The 13,837-nt window shown below is 36.9% G+C and overlaps 1 protein-coding gene across 7 annotated transcripts in view; it reads left to right on the top strand.

Moving 5' to 3' along the window:
* The window catches only part of Wnk (Wnk kinase), a 280,436-nt gene that overhangs the window by 27,014 nt on the left and 239,585 nt on the right, over positions 1-13,837 (top strand). Inside the window, exon 2 of one of the 7 annotated variants that reach the window (XM_069837315.1) lies at positions 552-703. The exons of the other annotated variants lie outside the window; for them this stretch is intronic. The gene's annotated coding sequence lies outside the window, so the exon portion shown is untranslated. The remainder of the gene's footprint in view (positions 1-551; positions 704-13,837) is intronic. 7 annotated transcript variants of the gene reach the window in all.

The following is a 13,837-nucleotide window of genomic DNA, read 5'->3' as shown; positions in this document are numbered from 1 at the left end:
ATTAGTTCCAGCCAGGCCATAAAAGGAAATAAAAATGAATAGCAACGTTGGCATTTGGCATCATTAATGCACTAGAAAAAATATCAGTCTAGCGAAGCATTTTATACTTGGAAGTTATTTATATCATTTCAGTGTTATGTCAGTATTTTAAGGTTGCAATTGAACTGTCTTTGTCTGTTATGTAAATATTGTAGGATCGTGTTTTCGGCCAATTTGGGCAAATATGAAGTGCAAAATAGACAATATTTTGGAAATCTGTACTAAAGCAATTAAAAATTTCGAACCTCTGTCGATTTAAAACTGACATTCACATTCCCTCTACTTACTGAAGTAATTGTATGCTGTAGGACATCTCCATATTGATACTTTCGTGAATAACAGTAATAATGAAAACCTACCTCGGTTTTTTTAGACATCAGTAATATTTGATATTAATGTTTTAGCAAAAAGATTTACCAGAAGTGTGTGCACCACCCAGTATTCAGATTCTGTTTTCAAATACCAGATACTAACTTCTGCTTTGATCCAAAAGTCTCCATTTATTTTTCCAGCTACAGAATTTAATAAAAAGAAATTGAGAATCCAAGAGACACAGGAAGATAGATGGAAGTGGCTAGCATATTCAAAAGAAGACGATGGAGTTTATTGCAAATATTGTGTCCTTTTCTACCAAGAAACGGTCGACTGTGAGGGACAAGAGAAGGTTGGTGCTCTGGTGGCAAGTCCTTTCAAGAAGTGGATATGTGATATTTAGGGATTCTGTTTTATGGTGAATAAAAATCTTAAATTTCGATATAAATTTTGCTTAATTTCGGTGTCATTTTTTGTACAAAAAAAAAATAAATTCGGTGTTATTTCACATTTAAAAAATATAACTTCGTAACACTCGTCATGCAAAGTATATTACTACATATTCCTGCAAAGACTACAGGTCTGTATCATCAAGGGAATCTTTGAGGTTCTTTGTTTATTTTAACAGTATTTATAGTTTCTTATCAGCTCTTGTATGTTGTGTACAGAAATTTGTGTAACTATCTCCCATTCTGTGTGTGAATAATATAAACTAATAGGCACAACAAAACATTCAGGTTATTTCTATTAAAAGTAAAGTCACTCGAAATCAGGTTTGCATATTAGATTCAAAATAATTCTCTACTGAAACAGGGTTTATAAATTAAATTTAAAATATTGTACATAAATATAAATTTTTTGGGCACTTTAAATTAACATTTTGTAAATGAAATTAAAATTTCTCATGAAAAACATTAATTTAGAATAAATTCGAGCTAAAAACAAATATTTTGCATCCGCTAATATGTTTTCACGGGATATCAGCCGAGTTAAAAGTTTGGAATGTTCCAAGCTTTCAACTGCTATCTCTGCAGCCATTTCAGGGAAGTTGTATCTAGACATAAAGTCGTAGGTTATATAGATGTTAGGCTGTCTCAGGTGACACGGGATTGGTTGGCGGATCGGCCAATCCGGGGCCGGGAATTATTATTCCTCGTAAGCTCCACCCCTCCCGGGATTCTTGTGTGAAGTTTGGTGGGCGACGAGTCATGATCCGCCGGTTGGAATCGGTTGCTGTCCTCGGTCCGTGATCTTCGTGACCTTGATTGTAAGAGGGCCTAAGCTGGTCCAAGGCCGGTGTCCATGCCTGACTGAGCTGTAGTCCACCGTCTCTGTTAAAGTTTTTTTTCTCCAGCTTAATCTTTGTGGCTTCCTTGATTGTACGATCCCAGTAGTGGCTTGATTTGTTAATGAACTTGGTGTGGTCAAATAGTATTTTATGCTCCTTTTCTATGCTGTGTTGCGCCACAGCAGATTTTTCTGGGTAATAGAGCCTCAGGTTCCTCTTATGCTCTTTGATTCTGTCTTCTATTGTGCGGCCAGTCTGCCCTATGTATACTTCGCCGCACTCACATGGAATCTTGTAAATCCCTGGGGTCCTTAGGCCGTGACTGTCTTTAACCTGACATAGATGACTCCGGATTTTGCTCTGTGGTTTATGTATGGTTTTGATATTTAGCTTCTGGAGGATTCTGCTTATTTTGTGTGAGACGCTCCCGCAGAATGGAATGAACGCTTTCTTTGTCGGTTCTTGCTTGCTGTTTAAGTCTATTGTGTTTTTTCTCATGGTAGCTTGTTTAAGGGCTTTGTTGATGTCTCTCTGGCTGTAGTTGTTTTGTTGTAGTGTTCTACGTAGATGGTCCATTTCTGCAGGCAAGTTGTTGATATCGGATATGACTATGGCGTGATGTAGTAGACTAGTCAGGACAGACTTCTTCTGCAAAGGGTGGTGGAGGCTGAGTGCATTCAGGTACAGATCTGTGTGCGTCGGCTTTCTATATATGCCATGTCCGAGAGTACCATCTGCTTTCCTGTGTATGTTGATATCCAGGAATGGCAGTGAGCCCTCTGACTCCACCTCCATGGTGAACTGGATATTCGCGTGGATGCTGTTGAGGTGTTGTAGAAACTCTTTTAGCTTGTCTTGTCCATGCGGCCAGACCACGAAGGTATCGTCTACGTAGCGGAAGAAGTGGCTCGGCTTGTGTGTGGCTGAGTCTAGGGCCTGGTGTTCGAAGTGCTGCATGTAAAAGTTAGCAATAGCAGGTGACAGCAGGGAGCCCATTGCCACGCCGTCGGTTTATTCGTAGAACTCACTGTTGCACGTGAAGTAAGTTGTATTCAAGGCCAGTCAGAAGAGTTGTAGAATATCATCCGGGAATTGTTCCGCAACCAGTTCTAGAGCCTCTTTTATCGGAACCTTTGTGAAGAGTGAGATAACATTAAAGCTCACTAGTAGATCTGATGGGACCACTCTGATGTTCTCTAACAAATTCTGTAAAGTTTATCACATGATGTTCACACGTACCAATCAGGAGTTGGAGCATGTTGGTTAGATGCTTGGCCAGGTGGTATGTGGGCGACCCGATGGTGCTAACAATGGTAGCCCTTCTTTGTGAATCTTGGGGAGACCGTAAATCCGAGAGGTGGTGTGGCCGAGTGTGGTAGCAGAGCTTCATGGCCTCGGCAGGCAGCGAGGAAGATTTCAGCAGCGTGGTGGTTCTTCTTATGATCCTGTTAGTGGGGTCATGTGCCAGTTTCTTGTAGGTCGTGTCTGCTAGTAGTTCTACAATTTTCTGGTGGTACATTGAAGAGTCCAACACCACCGTAGCATTTCCTTTGTCGACCTGGAGAACGACTATACTCTCAACTTGACGTAGATCACGGAGCGCTAGTTGTTCATCCCTCGTGATATTGGGTTTGGGTGGTCTGGCCGTGTTAATTATTCGGCAGACATCTCTTCTCACTTCTTCAGATATTCCAGGAGGAAGAGAGGAGATAGCTTGCTCCACTCGGCTGATATCCTGTGAAAACATATTAGCGAACCAATGCCGAGAAAGCCTCAAATCATACAAATATTTTGCATGTATACAAAATTTTTCATTATTTCGTGAGTTTAAACTCACGATATTTCGACCTGGAATGGTTTGAAATACTGTATACTATTTTGGTTTTATCAGCAGAAAACCGCATTTCGAGAATCTGTGATTTGCAAAAATTAGGTATCTGTAGTGATATTGAAAAGTTTAAAAATCACACTGAATCAAAGTATCATTAGAGCTGTGTCGTTGCAGATCAATTTATGAATGTGATGAAAGGAAAAATTATCAGATAGCTACATAGCTGGAACAAGAATGTGAGGACAATACATACACTTTAGACCTGTTATTGAAATAATAGTTTGTGGAGAAGAAGAACTTGCTCTAGAATGGAGGTGCTGAATGGTCCTCTATCTGTAGAAAAATATTCCAATAAAGATAAAAACTTTAGAACTTGATTGCATTTTCGCGTTATTCTGGCTGTGATAATTTGAAGGAACATATTTTGAATTGCTGTAGAAATGCATCTTATTTTAGTCCATTTATTCAAAATAAGAGCACTGACATTTACAGATCTTTGATTCAGAAATGCCTTATAAATTAAATAAATGAATCTGATTGCATTTGTATTTTTGGTGATGAAGCTTTATATGTATCTAGAAGTGAACAGTCTTCACTCTATTAATAAAAACGTGAATAAAAAAGTAATTGTATGAGTACGTCAAGACTTTGTGTTTTGCACCTATATTTGATTTAAGCGTAGATAATTTAGCAGGATTGATTGTAAATATAGGACTAGACTGAATGTTTTTGCCAATTATGAAGCATGTCACTCATGTTAAATGTACAAAATTAATTATTTCTCAAAGTATGTTGGTCTACCTCACAGGTGTATGAGAAACTCAATCAGCCACCCATCAATAAACAAGAAAAGAGTAGAGTTTTACATGAGTGTTCAGTAGCAAAGCCATCTTCCATTTTTTGACTAAAGTTAACAGACATAATGTCAGTATCTTGGGGACGGAAAAACTACATGCCTACATGGAACACGTGTGACTCCTTAAAGTGAAGTGTTTTGCACAGTAACCCTTGAGATTGTGTATGGTCCCTTCTTTTTCGCTGAGATGATTATCACAGATATGTTACAGCGATGGCTCCTGTCGCAGCTGAAAGAGGACAGTCCCAGTTTCATCTTAACAGGACACCACAGCCCCATGATTTCACAGTGAAGTTAGAAATCACCTCAATGACCAACTACCAAACAGATGGATTTTGGTGCGTTGATTCTCATGATGATGAATTTCTGAATTGGTTTCGACATTCACCGGATCTGATCCCCTGTGATTTTTTTTATGTGAGGGTTTTGTCAATGATTAAGTCTATTACCACAGATCATGGTTGTTCTGCAAGTGCGTATCACAGCAATCATTGCAACAGTTGACCATGTAATGCTGTATCGTGTTTGGCAGGAATTCTACTTTAGGCTGGATATGTGCTGAGATACAATATACCACCTATGTTGTACCGGTACTGAAAAAAAATTGGTTTCTCTTTCCATCTGTGCCATTTATGTGCATTTCAATTAAATTAAACTTGAGTAACATATTTATGATCAGGATGATAATTTAGCTTAGTCCTGTACTTTTAGGAAATTAGTTGGTCAGGGCTATGATAGGGCTGTTAATATGATATGAAAACGGGATGTCTCACTCAAAAGTGAAAGTTTTCCAAAAGCTGTCTATGTACACTGTGCAAGTCTCAGGCTCAGTCTTGCACTTTCAAGTACTTGTAGTACGTATATTAGTTTCACGTGACAGAAATTGTTTTGAAACTTTCTTGTAGGAATTCATGCTTTCTCCCAAAAAAAACTTCCACTTCTTTCATAATCAGATGTGCACTAGAACGGAAGTCCAGTTTTACGAGGGAGAGTCAAAAAGTAATCTAAATAATAGTTTTACTAATCGAGTATGTACAGTAAGACTACAAACACTTCATCGCTTTTCAACATAATGTAACAGAAACACTTGCATTGAATGTAGTGGGAACTATGTTGAAAAGTGATGAAGTGTCTGTAGTCTTATTGTACACTGCGTTCGTAGCTCGGCCGGACCGTTCCGCAGTGGCCTTGGACTGGGTGAAGATTGGCATGCCTGCTGCCAGATTTACACGTAAACGACCCGCAAGTCAAGGGTATAGAACACTAACTACTCTACTAACATTAGACTTACCTGCATCACAACAGATGTTGAAAATAATGACCTTCAACTAGAAAACATTCCCTATATCTCCGAAAACAATTCTGATTCACTCACAGAAGTTCATGTTTACTGACTGCCTGTATTTCTCTCGTGATGTTGTCCTTCATTTCTTGTAACGTGTATGGATTTGATGCATACACTTTATTCTTTAACGTTCTCCATAAATAAAAATCTCATGGAGATAGGTCAGGGGAACGAGGTGGCCACAATCCTCGACTAATTATTCTGTCACAAAACACACTTCGCAATTCATGCATAGAATTCGCAGCAGTGTGCGCTGTAGCCGAGTCCTGCTGAAACCAGCCACTCAATCGTTCATTTTTTGTTAGTTGCGGAAAAAAATTATTTAAAATTGAAGTTAATAAACGTGTCAATCAACTGTTGTGTAGAAAAGTATGGGACCGATAATTGTACTCCCACTCACTGCACACCAAACCCCAACCTTTGCAGCATGGTGAGGAACTTCATGAATAATATGGGGAGTTTCGGTAGCCCAGTATCTATTGTTCTGAGCAGAAACGTGACTGTGAAGATGAAACCACACTTCACCAGTGAAGAACGTTAAAAGGGATCCATGTCGCCATTATGAACGCACTGCAAAAACCAGTTGCAATAATTAATCCTACTTACAGGATCTTGTGGTTGTAAAGCATGAACTACAGTTACCCTGTATGGCTTAAGTTTCAGAAGTTTCGTTGCCACAAAAGCTGACATCTTGGAAATGTTAACCTCTTGTGCTAAATGTCGCAGTGATTTGCGGGGTGAGTGCTCTAACCGGGCCCCTACTTCATTAAGCATCTCTTCTATCAGTACACGGCATTGTTGAACACATTTCTTGTTCAAAAAAGATCCAGTACATCTGACTTTATTGATAAGGTCATGAATAGTTGACCTGCTAGGAATTCGAACACCTGCAAACCGATGTTCAAATTCTCTTCGACACCTTCTTGCAGAAGAGTATTTCACATACGCATCATAGAGAAAAATACGTTGGACTAAAGTGTACTCAACCATTATTAATAGACACTTTATCACCACGAGACAACACAATTTTACTCACAACAGGCGCACAGATGTCTTTCCCTCACGACAGATCCAACTCGACTGACTGGCTTGGCAGCGGTAGCTACAGTGCTACTCTGGCGGCAGGCGCGCCAATCTTCACCAGTCAAAGGCTGGTGCAGGACAGTCCGGCCAAGCTACGAAAGTACTGTACATATTCAATTAATAAAACAGTTATTATGGTTACTTTTTGACTCTCCTTCATACTTTACACATATTGTAGAACAACGCTTTTAAAACCTGGCCATTACAAGGTAATTTTGCACCCACTATTGTCTCTCATTGTCTCCTAAGAAAAACAACGAATCAGACCTTATTGTTTCCATTTTACATTATTTTTCAATCATACACGCTAAATCATATCAATCTCCATCACCATCTTAGCAGTACAACAGTGTAAGTACGCAATACCAAATACATATTTACCACAATCGGCACTTGACAGGGTAGGAGTCTCCCACTCGAAGTTACGCGATATGTGTTCTCTCCATCTAATCTCACTCATCTAAATACGCTTTTTTTCTGGTCGAGTAACACGAAATTTCTATCTAATGTTTTTTTATAATCTCGATAATTTAATAGTCATCCTCCAATCACACACCCACCACAAACAACCCTAAGTCATAAATTCAAACTCTAATAAAACTCTCTATTCAGGAAAAGTGTTCCGGTGTCAATCTTCAGGAAAGATGTGCCACCACTTACCTTTATCGGATCGACTTCAAACTTCACACGATTTTTATTTGTATTATATGTAATAACTATAAGAGGTGTCCCAAAAAAAATTGGAAAGTTCAAAATTAAGGGCCACCCTAGTGTACAACGATTACATTTTTTCCTCAGTGATTTCAAAATACAGCCCAAGTCCTCTGCCGTCTGCCACATTACACTACAGGGATTTTTGTTCTTTTTAAGAACTGTAATGATTTGTGATGAGGAAAATATTGAAATTTCAGTGCTGAGTTGAACAGCTTAGTGATATCACATAACTTTTTTGGTTTATTTTGGAAGAATTAGGTTACTAATTTTATCTGACCTGAGAGACTTTGAAGATTTTGAAATTTTGATATATATTTTACTTCCGAAGGGGTTGAAAAAATTGTGCCTTTTCTTTTCTGAAGAATTGCCAATTTCTGACTCCTGTGAGATGAATATTGTGATAAACAGTAGTTTTAGTTTGCAGCCGCAAACACTTTCAACATAAAAATAGTTTGATGTATATATTCTAGTACACTGTTGTAGCACTGCAATAGCCCTCCTGCTTTCTACCTTTTTTTTTTCTTCAGATATAAAACTCTAGAGGTCTAAGACGCAATGCTAGGAAAACGACCATTTCTCTATTAATTCGTCCTGGATCTCTTGTGTGTTAAGTTGGTAATTAGCAGATTAGCAGGCTCTAAAAGTTTTATGGTGGCTCACCAGTCAGACAAAAATTTCACTAGCCAGAATGGTGGATCTACAGAAGCGTAAATAAAAAGTCAGATTTTTTTTTCATTCAAGTAAAATTTAATTTGGCCTAGTAACAAGAAGAGGGTCACTGGCATAGCTCAGGTTGTAGTGCATTTGCCTGTTGCCTGCCGATCTGGCATTGCACTCGGGCTTGGGTTCTATTCCCGCTTGGGTTGATTAGGCCTACCTGGTTCGGTTTTTTCCGAGGTTTTCCGAACCGTAAAGTGAGTGTCAGGTAATCTATGGCGAATTCGACCCTCATCTCGCCGAATAACCTCTCATTATCCCCAATTCCATCGACACTATATAACCCAGTAGTTGATACAGCGTTGCTAAATAACCAAAATAATAGGGGCTATAACAGTTAATTAAATTATACTGGCATCAAACTATTTTTATTTAGAACATATTTGTAGCTGCAAACTAAAACCACGTGTTTATCACTATATCTGCCTACGTATTACAGAAACCAGTGAAAATAAAGTAAATTTTACATTCTTGGATGTAGCTTTTCTGGAGAATTACCACTGATATTTACCGTTTACTGTAGTAGTTCAACCATATTGTAACTGTGGAATGTGTGAAGAAAGAAAAGTGTGAGGCTAGAATTATCAGAATCTGGTTCTGGGGGGTTTTCTGAAAAATTTTTCAAACACTGACCACTGGTAACAAAACTTTAATGTGTCATTATTTATCATTACAGTTTGAATAAAACAGAACTTCTCATTAGACTAAATAGGTTCCTAACTAAAGCAAACAGAAATGCTTTTCCTTCAGAGTCCACACGGACACAAATGCAGCATAATATGCTTTCTCGGCAACAATGTATTTATGCGCATAAGCAGTGTGTTGTCACTACATGCCAGTACAGTAAAAAAGCTTTTGAATTTATCTTTCACACAATGTTTTACTACTGCATAAGCATGAAATTGTTACTTTTTCTCAATGCAATTCATTTTTTCGCACTTTACCATTAATACATAGGTTTCATTTCGTCCCATTTCTTTTAATGTAGGCATGTTCAGAATTCAACATCCTTGGTTTGGCAACTCTGTACGATGTACTGTCTATCATCTCGTAGGCAAAAAGTGCCTTTATTTAGTCGTAGTGGTAGTGTAGAGTAGCACATTTACTTTTTTGTACAGTGGTTAGGGAAGTAACGTGGCTTCAATATAGGCCCAAAATATTTTAGAGATTTTATTTTAAACAAGTCCACTTTTAGAGATCTAATTCAGTGTGTATTTTAACGTGTTAATATTTTATAAACAAAAAATACCCTTCTAGAGTTTTACATAAGTGTGTGTGTTGTAACGTGTTAAGATTTTACAGACATGGACTTTGAAATATTCAAAAGTAACAGAGGACAAGAGATCGAAGTTTATAGTGAAACATACCATGAGAAATAGAAACTTTTGGACACTAATAACACAGAGTGTCATGACCATGACAACATTTCATCATGTCGTATAATAAATTAAAAAACAAAAAAAAACATTGGCGAATATTGAACTTCACCATACTCGATAAAGTTGAACTGAACAAAATGCTTGTAATGCTTGACGTTAATCCATATCCTGACTCGTGTTATGGTTCTTATGGCAAACCTTATTGTGGTCTTTTTGTTTGTTTCTTTGTCCTTGTTGTCATCCTTGTTTTCTCTCATGTCATTATCATGATCTTTTTATCTTCATCATGGTCCTTATTGCCTTTGTCATGTTCCTTATTGTGATCCTCTTCTTTTTCATAGTGTGTGTTATCATTATAATGTCATTTTTCTCCTAGTTGTCTTTGTCATGGCCATTACAGTGGTATTTGTTGTCTTTGTTATTGTCCTTATCATGGTCCTGGTCCTTAATGTAGTATTTTTATGGTCCTTACAGTGGTCCATTTTGTGGTCCTTATCATTGTCTTTGTATTGTTATGTTCCTTATTGTGATCCTTGTTGTCTTTGTTGTGGTCCCTCTTGACCATTTCATGGTTCTTATTGTCTTTGTCAAGATTCCTATCGTGGCCTTGATCCTTGTCGTGATCCTTATTGTGGTTCTTATTGTTATCCATGTTCTGGTGCTTGTCGTGGTCCATGTCATGATTCTTATTGTGGCCTTTGTCATTGTCTGTGCCTTTGCCCTTATCGCGTGACTTGTCTTTCTTGTGGTCCTCATCATGGTCCATCTCGCCTTTGTCATGGTTCTTGTTTTATCGTGACCCTGGTCCTTGTGGTCCTTATTGTGGTTCTTATTGTTATCATTGTCCTGGTGCTTGTCGTGATTCTTATTGTGGCCTTTGTTATTGCTCTTGCCTTTTTTTTTTTGTCGTGGTCCTTTCTTTGTCGTGATTCTTTCATTGTCTTTGTCATGGTCTTAATTTGTTATTTCAAAATTATTAATATTGTTTTCCCCCTTTTTGCAAGTGACTTTTGTGTGACATGGTACCACTCATACTTTCATAAAAGATGAAAGATCATGGACGTAAACAGAGACCTATTCCAGAAATAGACAACCGCATTTTGCACTGGTGTGTACTTGGTGAAAATGCATGCATGGCCAGACATCTTGCATGGCTATGTCAATATCATGTGAACCGTGCTATAGAATGTAGGTTTTCGCATCCCCAGGTGTCGTCTCATTCTTCTTTTTTGGAACTGTACATTGCCATTATGAATAGATCTTTAGAATCCTGTTCATAATTTAGCTTATTCTATTGGTTATGCAGATAATACAGTGAATGTTGAGTCGAAATATCCCGAAGAATCTGAAGAAAGTTCAAAATATAAAATATAATTATCAGTCAGCAACAGCTATGAAAGTGTTGAAAAAGAAATCAGGTTACCATGTGTTATAGCCAGACCAACAAGTGACAACCATCTCTATCAAAATAATGAAGAATATTACACGAAATCAGTTTTCCTTCCCATTCTTGATGGCTTAATTAATGGTCTTTCAGAAAAATTCAAGAATAACAAATCTGTTACGACTTTGAAATGCTTCTGCCAATTCTGCCAAAGTACATATCAACATAAAAAATAATTTAATACATACTTTATTTTCTTCGATACACAAACAAAAAGGGCCATTGTAAAAGCTGAATATGCGATATGGTTTGACAAGTAAGAAAGAAAACACCTACATACCATTGACAGAATGGAGGTTCTGGATAGCTGTAATAAAAATGTGCATCAAATGCTCATTGTTTACAATGAAGATATTGGTAACTCTGGTCATCCTCAGTAGCGTAGATGGTATAGCATTGGCCTTCTATGCTTGAGGTTGCGGGTTTGATCCTGGCCAAGGTCGATGGCATTTAAGTGTGTTTAAATGCGACAGGCTCATGTCAGTAGATTTATTGGCATGAAAAAGAACTCCTGTGGGACAAAATTCCGGCACACTGGTGATGCTGATATAACCTCTGCAGTTGCGAGCATCGTTAAATAAATTATATATATATATATATTTGTTAACTCTGTCATGTAGCAGAATAGAAAGAGTATGTTTCAGGTTTATCGCTGTTGTCTATTCACTGTGATATTCACTCCTTTTCTAATCAAATATTAGATATTGTGGCGGAATGCAAGAACTGAAAACTAAAAATATTTTTAAAAATATTTTTCTGTTAATTATTGAAATAGGATTTGTGGTGTAATCACTGCTCTTATAATTTTGTATCCACTGGTACATAAAAGATACCGAAATGTTATGACTTTTTTAAACATCCTTTATTTTGCTTTGGACACTCTCCAAGTAGAATTCCTGGATACATACATACCTATCTAGAAGGTCCTGGATTTTAGCCTGTTAGTAAAGATAGTCTATAATTTATTTTCTATGGAAATTCAATGAAGGAACGTAAATTGAAGCCTCTTGTTATTGGTAAATCGAAAAACATGAAGAATTACTACCTTTTCACGTCATTACATGCATCAGGAGGGAGCCAGAATAGATAGAATTATCTTTAGTGATTGGTTCCATAATGTGATGTTCTCACAATACATATTTATCTAGAGGAAAATGACTTTCATAGGAGTGCTGTTCTTCTGCTTGATAATTCACCATGCCATCTCGGACAAGAAAATCTTCCTTTTGTTTCTAATAAGTTCAGAATTGTTATGTATCTACCACCATATATTCATACAACCAATCAAGATATGATTTTGGCTGTAAAACAAAATTATTGGTTGAAGCTCTTGAAATAACTTCTTCAGGAAAGTTCTAACTCACTCATTTTTTCAGTACATCTCTTGTGAAACAGAATTATGAGACCCTCTACTGAATATAACTCATGTGTTTCCGTGATGATAATTGTAACATTTTTTTTTTTTTTTCATTTTATTTATTGTATTCCATAGATTACATTAGCATTGAAGCTCTAAGATGTGGAAAAACCCATGTTGAGTAGGCCCTGAGGATGGTGTGAAGAAGCACCGAAACAGCTGTAAGCCGCACATGCTTACACAATTAACACGAGTAAGATCGCCATTTAATCAATTATTTATTGGAAAAAATCAAAATTTTACAAGATCTTGTAAATTAAATTCTTTTTGTGAGAATATAGATAATGGAAACGTAAGTGAAGTAGCTGAACAGTCATGCATGTGAACGAGCTTTTGAGCAGCTAAATAACTTGAATATTTCAAACAAAATGTACACAAGACAGGGAGTGAAGTCTAAAGAGGTGGAGGATTCCCTCATTATTCACATCTAAGTGTCAAGTATCGAAATGTATTGCTATGTTATTAGAATATACATGACAAGTCTCCTTTGATTACAAAAGTTCCAGTTCCAAAAGTGAGTGATTTTTATAAATAAAAATGTAATGTGAAAATAGACAAAATTGTATTTCATGAAAGCAAACTGAGAAGTATTGTAACGAAATGTGTTCTTTATCTTTATTTTATATGTTCCTTCTAAATGAAAATGTTTTCGATGATCTGTGTGCGTTCTTTATTTCATATTAAACATTCCTTCTAAATTAAAATGTTTTCAATAATCTGTGTGTTTGATTCTCTACGTAAAATTAGGTCCTAATACAAGCTGAGGAGGAGGAGGAGGAAGAGGAAGAGGAAAAGCAGTAGATGAAGATGAAAAGATATAAACAAAATTGTTTACACCTTTAATATTGATACATTTCTGACATTTCCTGTTGTTTCATATCATAGCCTATGTGCTGCCAAAAGTATTACCACAAAGACGTTTTCTGTTGGAGGAACCAAATTCTAAAATTTAGTAAGGCAACCATTCCAATAATTACAACACACGATATATACTCTGGTTTTCATTCAGAGGTAAGCTTCCCACTGAAATTTCAAACAGTCTGACCACTACTGTATAGGACACTTTAGAACTATGTTGACGAAAACAAATTAAATTAAAGTAATGTATGAACTACATTAAAAATAATTTCATCTAAAAATATTACAATTGTTTCTAATTTCCTCAATTTCCTTATTGTTCTTAAAAATTCTTTGCGCTGCAACTTCTTTCCACAAAGAGGAATGTGAAGTTATAATTTTTAGTGTTTCGTATTTTGTGAGCTTCCGGAAAAATATCGTCTAAACTAGGCATAAAGCCTTCTTTCTATAAAGCAAGTACTGTCCGTATTAAAGATTCCTCATTAAATGTATCCAATATTGTAATGGGAGAGTCGCAAAAGGGCTTTTAAGCTTTCCCCAATGTTCTTTCTTGT

The sequence above is a fragment of the Periplaneta americana genome, chromosome 10 (assembly GCF_040183065.1).
Source record: "Periplaneta americana isolate PAMFEO1 chromosome 10, P.americana_PAMFEO1_priV1, whole genome shotgun sequence".
NCBI classification, from domain to species: Eukaryota; Metazoa; Arthropoda; class Insecta; order Blattodea; family Blattidae; genus Periplaneta; species Periplaneta americana.
Note: the sequence above shows the minus strand (reverse complement) of the source record. Positions and strands in the feature narration are given on the sequence as shown.